We start from the raw sequence: 12029 nt of genomic DNA, 5'->3' as shown, positions 1-12029 counted from the left end.
GGTCCTAAGTGTATTGTCCGAGGACACTTTGGCACGCAGAATGGAAGAGACCAGGGAAGGAACCGCTGGTGCTTTGTACAGTGGACAACCCGCTGTACCTCCTGAGCCACAGCCTCCTCGGTGCGTTCCAATTTAAAATCTGTCACCTGATTGTCCTTCCTATCCCACAGGTGAACGGTCAAAGAGAGGAGCAGAGGACAAACAACCCGAGAGCCTCATGTCCCCCTTTAATAACTTCATGCTAAGCTTCTGTCCCTTGGGGTCTGATCAAGAAACCGTCTGTTTGATTCCTTCACAGACGTTTGAGTCTCTCTCAGGGAAGAACAACAGCTTCAGGATCTGACCACTTCTCAAGAGTTAATAAGACATTCTTGAAAGTTCTATTATGTCAATTTCCCTCTTTGGGGAAGAGGCCAAAAACAAAATCAAGTTCACAAACAGGTTTCCAGCAGGTCACTCAGAGTACAGAGGGGCATTCCTTCTTCTGCTTATTCAGCTTGGTCAGGCTGGAGGTGGTGGAGGTGGAGGTGGTGGAGGTGGTGGTGGAGGTGTTCTTGCTGGCCAGCAGAACTTTGGGTTTTCACCTCAGAGGCCATTTAAAAACAGGGCGGCTCACAGGATCCGGCTGTTCACACTTTATTTTTCTAGGGTTTTTCTTTGCGCTGCCCCTGTATCAGTTCATGTTTGCGTCTTGTATGAACAGCTGTGGTCGGGCGGAGGAAGTGCCTGGACCAGACACTTTCCGGGAAAGTGGGGGCCCTTCATGCAACACACACTCACGCACACACACACACACACACAGACACACACACAGACGGAAAAATGTGTCCAAAAGTTGAGAATTCATGTTAAAAATGAAGTGGAAAAAATTTGAAGTTGTTATCGATGACATGTGTGATACATTTTATCTTATTTGTCCCTGTATATACATTGTTATGTATACGTGTAAGTTGCCTCTGCTACAGCGCACAAAGTCAACAACTTGTCCATTCTCCGAGAAGCAACACAACATTCAAAGCTGTGGAAAACAGACACAACAACTCCAACGCAACTAGGTCAACATTTGAAAACAATATCAATGAGTCATCTGTTCATGCTTTGTTTAATAACTAGTCTGCGGCAACTTCTCCCCCGTATTCCAGCATTAAAATGTATGGGGAGAGAAATCAAGTTGGACAAAACAAATAACAAATACGCAGAGGATCCGATGCATCTCCATCCCACCAGCAACTCTTTCTCTCTATGATTTAAAGATTTATACAAGTTCAGCGTCCAATTATCTCATCTTTCAGTCGGGAAATGTGTGTGTGTGTTTGTGTGTGTGTGTGTGGGAGTGGGGGCGTGGGTGGAGAGGCAGGAATGTGCATCTCAATGAGAAGCATCTCAGAGGATTCTCACTCAGATTTGCAGCCTCAACATGATTTGTGTTTCATCCGAGCAGTAATGTGTTGTTCTACCTGCGATGTTACTTCATGCAGAAAAAGGTCCCAGCGCCAGAAACTGAGCCAAACACTGATGATGACTACAGCCAAGAGAGCAAGGAATCATTTCCATCGGCTGCTGCTCTACATCACAACACAACATAACACAACCTACTTGTAACATGGATGCAGCACTTCCTAAAAATGCATTTGATTCAGACTCAAAAGCTTCAGAAGCACCGTCCTCTGACATGAATCAGTTTAAACGCAGACGCTCTCTCTCTCTTTGTAAGAAGACGACATCGAATGAACGTTGTCACAAAGCTCTTTTGTTCAATCATTCTGAAAAACCCATGGGGAGTTCAAATTCAAATATTAATAGCAGCGTTTGTGTGACTAACTGCAACACAAACACAGAGTAACGTGCAGGAGACGATATTAAAACCAAACTGTCTGAAGCTATTATACGTTTTATCGGCTCTGAAGCTGTTGGGGTATTATTGGATCATTTAAAATGATAACATGGCGACACACAAGGGATCACTAAAAGTACTGAAACTCCTTCAAAACACTGAAATTCAACAATTCATTGGATATATTTTTTTAGTTTAATAACACATCCCTGTTGTTACGCTTACGTCTGCTTTCCAGTTTCTAATCAGGAGAAGTTTTATGTCCCTGTTTTAGTTTGAAAACTCCTGGATGTTGTATGAAACAGGCAGAAACAGAGACGTCCCCCATGGTCTCTTCCTGATTGGTTCTAATCAACCCCTGCTCTTACTTTTCACCACTGCTGTTTCTCATCACTGTGTTTTCTGTATACGTGAGCCACTTGTTGCATAGTAGACGATCTGTTTCCTGTTTACACACATGCCCGGGGTACGTGAATGGACACATGATTTTTAAAAAGCCAACGAAAACATTGTAACATGGATTTTGCCTCAATCCATTGATTAGTTCCTGATCCATTCCACTAAAAGCTTGACTTTCAACCTGCTCATGTCACTAGAAATAAAGGAGACAGGCACTTCACTCTGCACCATAAATGTCACATTAAATGTTGTCCTACTTTCAATAATTCTTAATCTAATTTTAAGTTTTTAATCTTTCTTTTAATTCAACCTGATTTTGAAGATTATATTAATATCATTCATTATTTTTCCTTGTTGTATCTTTTCTGTATTTTGGTCTCACTCTCTGTATTTTTCTATTTATCCATTGTTTTGTTTTTCCTTTGCAAATGACTGTAAAGCCCTTTGGCTCAACTCCTGATGTTTTCAATGTGCCGTTTGAATAAATCAAACTCGACTGGACTATTAAAATGTAAACAGAGATGCCTATAAAGTCTTACAGGAGTAAAGGATAAATGTATAATAGGTTCCTATGTGCAGTCGCCCTCAGGCTCTGTGGAAGTATTTGAGTTCACTAACTTTACTGTAGTAAATAACATTCATCATTCGTTATTACACTCGTCTCATCTCAGCTGCCGACGGCTTTATGGGCAAACGGCAAACGAGCAACATTACCTCTCTGCAGAATATAACTTCTCACATGAACAGTTTGATAACTTAATGTGTCTTAATCTCACGGTGCAGCGAGAGAGATGCAGACAATCCTCAAAGCTGCGTTTGGCTTTCTGCCCGAAAGAGGAAAAAGAAAATACCTCAAATTAATCAAATTATTTTTCAGTAGCTCAGTTTTTCTTTACTTTCTTGCTTTTTTTTTTGCAATGTGTTTGTCAGTTTCACACCAGCACGGGGGGGGGGGGGGGGGGGCAGGAAGTGACAGCTTCTACCCAGTGTTTCCCGTTAATTATCTAGACTGTGGTGACCTGGCAGACCTACCGTATTATAATTTGTCCTGCCGCAGTTTCATAATGAGCCAAAGTTATTCAGAAACACTGTTGTCTCATTCACATACTTCCCAGAAAGCATTGTATTCAGGTTAAAATTCCACAGAATCTTTCTTTTTATTCTCATATGAAAGATTTGAACATGACGGAGGCTGTTTTCGTTTGTTTTCTTTGATTACAAGTTGTGCAAACCGTAAAAATAATAATATGTCCCTGCAACCATCTTACAACAAACTTTTAATTAGTTTAAAAAATATATAACGACAGGAAGCCATTTCTAGTGAACTCTACGGTCATGAAAAAATGTATTTGTGAACTAAATAAAATACTAAATTTGGGCTTTATATATATGGAGCTTATCAAACTGTTCAATCAGTTATTTGATGCTCTGAAAATGGTCTGACAACTGGGGACCTGTTATACCTTTATACAGGCCATGATTATAGAATATCGTACGTAATACCTCCTACGTATTCAGCACCTGAGAAAACTTTACTATTCATTTTATAGAACTCTTCTCCTTGGGATTGTTCATTCTTTTCAACACACAGCTGCTTACTGCATGCAGTCCCTCAGGTGGTCACTGGTTCGAACCCAAAAACCCACTACAACACAACAAAAGACTGTACTGAAGTTAATTGGAGCGAACACCCCAATTATATCCAGAAAAACAAAGTCTAAAAAACAACAAATGTTTCTACTTCACATGCAAACCTCAGCTTGTACCTCACTGAACAGACTCCAGACCATAATTATGAACCAGGCTGGAGCTTAAATGTGCTAAAAAAGGATTTTATGTGGGTTGCAGACCGGCGTGGCCACCAGGGAGCTGTCAGTCCAAACACTAGCATGCTATAGTTTTATACTCAGTGACATTTGAGTTCAAACTAAATACATTTAAAATATAAATACTCAGCATTCAGTCTTACTTGCTTGAACAAAATGTTTTACATTATGTGTTCCTGTAACTGTCAACTCTGTCTTGAGCAGTTAGTCGTTAGCACAAACATTCACTTCAGAATAAGTTACACATCACACACTTGATAGATGTACCTCACCGAGATGTGCGGCAGGAAACTCAATAGGTCCTGAACCAGTGCTTTTTGTGGATTCTACAATTGGGAGTTAATTAGAATAGACCGGCCGTGCAGTATCATGAAGAACAAGGTGAAAGCAGACGAGATTTCTCCTGTTAATGTTCCTCTAGACAGCTGCGTGTTTGCTCTCGACAGCTCGATAGGTCACCTTACGTTTGCTGTTATGCTGTAATATAGATGAATAAATTCAATTTAATTCCTCTGGGTTCTTACTTCACCTGTTTCACCTGCAGCCGGGACAAGATGACCTCCACTGACTCGTGTCACCAGCGCGGACATGTTGGCATTTCATTTGTTATCTAACCGGATTTATTCTGTATCATTAGTGACAGAGTTGTGAAACCTTGTTTAACATAGTGAACACTGTTTCTTTTATGAAGAGTCATGTCCAGCTTAGTGTCCCATATGGAGGATTGTTTCCCCATCATTGGGAAATTTCAAACTCGACTGGTCAATTGTTAACAGTCCAGTTCTGCCAGGGCTCCGGGTTTATACGTGTGTGTGTCCTTTGTGTGTTTTCCCCTTGTTCCCTTGTTGTGTGTCCCCATCTCCCATGTGTGTGTGTCCTGGGCGTGGCGATGACTCCTCCCTCCTCCTGGATCCCCGACCACCAAATTCATCTTCATCATCCTCCGCCTGCCTTCCCACCTGTTCACTCTTCAGCATGTACTTCACCTCCAAGGACACGATAGCGTACTCTCCATGTGCTCATCGCTACGCATCATTCCAGCAATTGAACTGTAATAAATAAAAAACTTTTTCTGAATGTACATTCGTGTCTGCTTTTGCATCAAGCTAAATCTAAAGTCTAACTAGTTATTTCCACGTGGTTGTACACCTCCACAAACCAGCCCAGTGGTGGTTCAGAACCAGACTTTCATACAGTTATGATTCTCTTGCGTTATGGCAAAACAATTTCGTTTTGTGAGTTCATAGTGACCCTTGACCTTTCTAATCAGTTCATCCTTTGACAACATTTGTCCCAAATCTGAAGAAACTCCCTCAAGAGATAAAAAAAGTTCACAACAACAGGACAGATGGAGAAGCGTAAAAACAGAATTCATTATCCCCCCCAAACATTGCAAAGTGTGAAGCAATAACAATTTCCAGAGAATTCAAATACCAAAAGTCAGAAAAATAACTGCTCTCAATAATTCATGCGTTACTGTGCAAGAGAGGCTGCAGGCCGCATAACGAGATTTCACCAAATTAAGCCGTTAGAGGTTAATGAGTTGTACCAAATCTGCCTTAATTGGATCACTGCTTTCTCTAACTGTGTCATCCATGATGATAAATGGTTATTGAGGATGGCAAGTAATGGGGGTGAGAAAATGAGGGACACTGTAAAAAGGCTTTTAGTGAGACCAGACCATAATTTGGCAGTGACTCACCTGAATGCAACACACTTAAATACTAATAGAGCCTGTTGCTCTGACGTCTGTGTTGTTTCACAGGGAAACAAGAAGTTACGACACAGAGTTTGGATGCTGTTTAAATTCAGACGTGAGGCAATATCACATATTTTTCCTTCAAGCGTTTGAAGAATGCAGATCTCATGAAGAAACATCTTGCTAGTCTGATATTTCCAAAGAAAGATCAGGAGAAGTGAAAGTAAAGTTTCTGTCTGTTCTGACTCCAATGCAAGTCTTTAGAAACTCTGTGAATAGCAACAGACGGTAGACTCGCTTCTTTGCAGGTTCCCTATTTTTACAGAGACTCTTCTTGTACTAGGATTAAATCATAAAAATAACGATGAAGTCTCCTGACCCGGTGGTGTGAGGGGTTGGGGGGGTGGAAAGCTCTCCTGCAGGCCACCTTCCAACCAGGGGGCAAATTCCAGTTCGCTCACACCGAGCAACAAATCACGACAGGGAGATGATTAATGTGCTCGAGGGCCGGGTGCTGGGTATTGCCCTCTCAAGGTAAAATCATATTTTATATAAACCGATCTCATTAATGGCCTCTCTGGAATCTAATTGACAGAAATTTGTCAGAGTGATTGGACAACTTTAATCGCAGTAGGTGTATGTGTGACGTCTACCAAAGGGCAGCAGCTGTCCCACTCGCCTGTCACAGTGAAGGTCCCGCACAAATCTTCATGTGAAACCACCACAAGTCCAATGTGCAAGAGCTGCTTATTTTTATCTTTGAATCTACATTGAATCATGCGAAAAATGTTCAGTAGCACCAGCAAAAAATTCCAACGCAACACATTCATATTTTTCCCATCAAAACTGTTTATACAGAAATGTGCTGTTTTATTTGAAAGTCACAAAGTGAAGTGGTGCTTTAAGAGGTCTCGTTAAGTTAAATGGAGCTTTTTAAAACATTACCATTAAAAACAAGAAGAAATCATAAATGTAAACATAAGGTTTGTGGTCAGCTCATTACAACAAAACAAGTAAAAGGAACCTCCTCTGGTGAGCCTCTCCTTCCCCTCCCGTTGGAGCAGTTCCCCCTGACGACCACTAGGGCCTGGCTCCTTCCAGCTCTTATTCCCTGACTGAACCTCATCTGTAAAAGCCAGTTCCCTCAATGGATTTAATGGTGCGCCTCGTTATAAAATGCACTCGCTCTGTCTCCAGAAATAGTCACAAAATGCGATTAAACGGTCGCAGTCTGAAGCTCCGGGTTCGGAGTTATAAGTCAGTGTTTATTTATCGGAGCTTTGCTATTAGCAGAAAAAGTCTAGATGTGACATCCTGTTAAAAAACAAACATGCTCAGTGAACGAGTGTAAAGTGGTGCAATGTTGTATTCATTCACACAGGGATCCCCGAGCTGAACGAGTACAACATCGGTTAATGGATCACCTTCCTGGCTAATGGAAGCCGGAGCAGACACCTGAAAGCTGCACAGAGGGATTCAGTGGATAACTCCCATGTTGTGTATTAGAAGTGTTGTTTTAACACACTCCTCCCTCTCCTACACAAAAAAACAAAAGCCATGAGTTAACATTTCTGTATTCAGCTTTAGAGGTATTGGTGAAACTCATCATTTCCCTCTGATTCCAGACGTTATGCTACACTAAGCAAACCACATCCTGACCCCATCTCTGGAAACAGCTGACCGAGCAGAGCATATCTGAAAGGGAGGGGGAAGCTCCTCCGCAGTGTTTGGATAGAGATTGAACACGTCTGGCGAGAGCTTTCGTCTGAGGCCACGATGAACGGATCCGTACGCTGCTACAAGTTCACCATCCACCAGCTAACTCTCTCCCCTCTCATCTCACCTTTAATAAACCATATTTGACTTCTCATGACTATTTAAAGCACATTAGATTTCCCTTCGTAAACAAGGTCATTTTGAGAGAAAAAATCTCGATAGAATATTTTAGCATGTAGCCATTACACTTGAAATGGCCCGAGGATTGTGGGTTTGTTTCATAGAGAATGAAAACAGCACTTTAACGGATGTGACACACTCATAAATCTAAAAGACGGATTACACTGGACCGTTTATGACCCAAATCTACCTCAATAATTTACTTCTAATCTACACCCCTGTTCCTGCGTGATAAGACATCGCCCAGCCTCCACACAAAGTCATTCACACACGGCCATATTTTACTGTCAGCCACTGTTTTCAATGTGCTGACTGCATTGGGGAGTCTGGTAAACTCTATTCTCAAGTTATACATGAAAAGGTTTTTCCAGGCTCACTCAAACTGTCTATGAGGAGAAGACCAGGCACTCAGCTTCAGGTCATCAGAAGCTCAGTGAGGAGGAACACGATAAAAGACCTTCTGCAATCTGTCCTCCTTCAAATGGTAAACAAGCTGCTGCTGCAGAAGAAAACTGTATTCACGAGGTGGGTGAGAAAATCTTTGATCGCATTTTATATAACGCAGCCATTCTGAATAAAAGAAAAATCTCAAAGGTTCAACTTGACGGCATGACACTTTCCTTCCCTCTGTGTCGACTCTCGATCCCGACTCGGAATCAACGCCTCAAACTGAAGGAGAAGCAGGAGACTGTTTTCAGGTTTAACGTACGAAGTGTGTGACTCATCACTTATTTACTCATCAGGTGCTCATGGCAAATGTACAAAGGTTCTGCATCATAGCTTTGTCTATGTGCATCAGCTTGTCATATCTCATTTTTTAATGAATAATAGTTTGTGTATGTCCTGTGGATATATTTAATCAATAATAAAATTGGATAAATTAAACATTAAACACCGTAACATTAAAACTACCATATTGAAACCGTGGGTCTCACCATATTTGCCTCCTCTAATAGTAGCTTTTCTTTTGCCAAGTGAAATTTCTAATGATACTCCAGCTGTTCCACTGTTTATCATTCAGACTACTGAAGGAAAGCAACCATTAACTACCAGGGAGAACAAAAGAACAGTCATCTTTCTGTTCTGGATCCAGTGGCAGCAGCACTTCCACCAAACAATAGCATGAGACTGATAACGTTAATTTCTCAGAGAGTTCTGAAGGGAGCAGATAAGGAGACTTACTGTTACTGTGGACTCTTGATGTTCAGGTTTCTTTGTGTTTCCTCGCACATCTAAAGGCTGATGGGTGTTCAGTGGTGCTGCATCTTCTGCAGGAAGGAGGAGACAAGAGACAACAATTAAATATCCAGTTTTGAAATGGAGAAACAAGGTCGGTGACACTTCTGGAGTGATGCCGTTAAATCTATGCTGTTATTTCACTGTTTACAAGTTATTTATTAATTAAATTGTATGTAAGAAAAGGAATTTGTTAATTAAAACGCATTTTTTTATTTAATTTACAAATAGAGTAGGTGCAAGAACGATGAAAGCCAATGAACATCTCGCATGAATCCTGTAAACACCAGTATAAAGTACCAACGTGTACGGATCAGACACCACAAAGTACAAATGACAAGGGACACAGAACAGGTCTGCATGAATAAGAACATAAATTACATTCATAAAAACACAGAGAACATGTTTGCCCACAGTTATTATTTTTAGTGTGTGCTTGAAGAAGGAGGTGCTGACTCAGCTCTTTCCGCTGGTGTCCCTGGCACCATAAACTTTACCTTCTGTCCAAGATAATAAAGCTTTTTTTATTAATTTAGGCTAATGAATTTATAGCACAGTGTCAGCGATGGAGATTGATGGAGAGCTCTTAGTGTTTATTAATCGTTTAAAAAGAACCACATTGATCAATCACTCTCAAAAATGGCAACTTGAAAGAACAAAATAAAACTCTGAAATGCTTCACTTGCAAATCGGAAATCAAAAGCCGTGACAGCACCGGGACAATTCCCAAGAGTGATATATGTTGTGTCTCCAGTCCTTCTACATAACCCTGGTTTAACATCTTTGAGTATGTCCAAGTTCAGATGAGTAATTTATAAAAAGAACACAGTCTTCCTAAGATTAAACTTGGTTGTTTATGCACTTCAGGACTGAGCAGGAGAAGTTTTGTGACCCAGCAGCTCAGCAGGTCTGTGGAATTATAAGGAACGACTCCCACAGATGGAAAGGGCAGCTGAGTGATTAGGTTTCGGAATATTTGTTCTGGTTTTTGCTGCTGCAGATCCTCCCTGTGCACACTGCTGCTGAATTCTATCACCGAGATTTTGAGTTTATCGTATTTATTGCTTTGCTCGGCAAGTTCACGATCCTGTCACTGTCGAACGCATCAGACATCGGATCCAGGGGAAGAAACAAAGCTTGTTACTACGGACAGTGAAAAGATGCAGTTAAGTCCAAAACCTGCATATATATAGTATATGGAACAAGGGATTTGTATAGACTGTTTAATTAAACTCAGCATACCTTTATTAAATATATATTCTTTTGTTTGCCTTTAGTTAGACAGACATAGGGAAGGAGATGCAGGAAAATAGGTCAGAGAGAGAAACATGCATTAGACAAACTGAGTATCTGCTGCTCGCAGCATATGTCACTATGTGGATGGATATACTCCATAATCATTTGGCTATTGCATCGCCCCCAAACTGAACCTACTTTTATTTCTTCCCTTCCCACAAAAACAAATCTGACAAGACACAATATCTCCAATAATTTCCAGCTGAGCAAATATGCTGAATGTATTTTTTCTACAGCATTTCCCTCTGTGTTCAAACAGATGCATTTTTCCATCCCACAGTATAATAAACTACCAGTGGAATGTTTTCCAAAGTCAATCATCTCGAATGGAACAACGGTCAAAAGTAAAATGTTTATGTAATTTAAAACTGAAAATGATGTATCTGGATATGAGCACAGTCATCCTCCCACTATTCAAAAAGAAGGACAAAATATATCTGGATATGAGCACAGTCATCTTGTGCATTTGGAGCCACAGTGTGTGTACATTAAAAAATTGTATAAAATGACATGAACATATCCACTGAAATGTATTTACACTGCTCTTCTTCATTAGAAGCAAATTCCCCAAACATCAGAGTTTCAATGTACTGGCAGTGAGAAGGTTAAAGTCCAGAGGGCAGTGGGTGGTGGGGGGGCGGGCTACTTGTTACAAGGGAGGAATGTTTAGTGGATTAATCCTCTTAGGCAAGTTTTGATAGCTAGACAGAAAGTCAATTTGAGAAAACAAACTTGAGAAAAAACAAGACTTGATATATTATTCCAAGTGAAGTTGCGTGACTGGGAAACATCAACCGGACCCAGGGTGTCGAAGAGTGACTCCACTCGTCAGACTGGAAGAGGAGCAAACAGTCTCATTACCAAATAAGATAGTTGCTGGAGAAAATAGGATTACGATCCAACAGGAGGGTTATATATTATGTCTAATACCAATATAGCAAATCCAATACAGTGCATGACGTTGAATATTCTCAGGCCAAGAAACGTGTGTATGTATAATAACGTGAAAAATAATTATCAGTAAAGCTTGATAAGTATCTTGTGTTTTTCCCTCTGGGCTCTGAAGCATTTGGTGATAACGAGACACCGTGATGAGGGCGGCAGCACAGATCCAGTTCGCATGAGGATAGAAGGGGTAGATAAGAGACAGAGGGGGGGGGGACATACTGATAGCACCATACTGGCTCCGGCCCATCTCACTTCCTGAGGTGCAGAACTCCTCCTGCACCGGGCAGACGTCAGGTTGTGTGTTTAAAAGGCATCAAGCTGCCGTGGTTATCAGAGAACCTGCAGAGATCTGACCTGAGCTCAGATACGAATCACTGTCAGAACCAGCAGCAGCTTCGGAACATCTGAGAAAATGTTGTTGCTCAGAAATAACTGGGCCCAGATTTTCCTGATTCTTCCCAAAGAACTCATCCTTCAAGGCACATTAGTGCTTTCACAGCATTAAAGGACAATGGGGGAAAAGATTATGACTGTGTGCTTTAAATAAGACCACCGTGAAAGATAGAGTGTATCAAGTGCCGCTTTAGATGGAATCTCATAATGGAAATTTCAACCTTATTATAACTTTAATTTGAAAAATTAATGGAAAAGTCCCTTTTTTTACAACCTGGATCTTATTTCTGTAAACTGGGCCATGAGTCATTTTTGGTTATGACAGGATTTAATTTACGGGGTTTTACAGCTGAGATCTGAGCACAAGGTGACGACTGAAGGAAGATACTCTTGGTTGACTTGCTTTTCAAATTGGTGGCATTAATAATAAACTTAAAAAACTCCAGAAATGATGTTGAGAGCTGTCAGTGCAATAGGTCAAGGTTTTTGTTTTGATGCAACA

At 40.9% G+C, this 12029-nt stretch overlaps 1 protein-coding gene across 2 annotated transcripts in view; it reads right to left on the bottom strand.

The window, feature by feature from the left end:
- gulp1a (GULP PTB domain containing engulfment adaptor 1a) overlaps window positions 1-12029 on the bottom strand; it is a 57761-nt gene that overhangs the window by 25646 nt on the left and 20086 nt on the right. For both annotated transcript variants that reach the window (XM_061088624.1, XM_061088625.1), the window contains exon 2: window positions 8837-8922. The gene's annotated coding sequence lies outside the window, so the exon portion shown is untranslated. The remainder of the gene's footprint in view (window positions 1-8836; window positions 8923-12029) is intronic.

This window comes from Limanda limanda, chromosome 16 (genome assembly GCF_963576545.1).
Source record: "Limanda limanda chromosome 16, fLimLim1.1, whole genome shotgun sequence".
In the NCBI taxonomy this organism is placed as follows: Eukaryota; Metazoa; Chordata; class Actinopteri; order Pleuronectiformes; family Pleuronectidae; genus Limanda; species Limanda limanda.
Note: the sequence above shows the minus strand (reverse complement) of the source record. Positions and strands in the feature narration are given on the sequence as shown.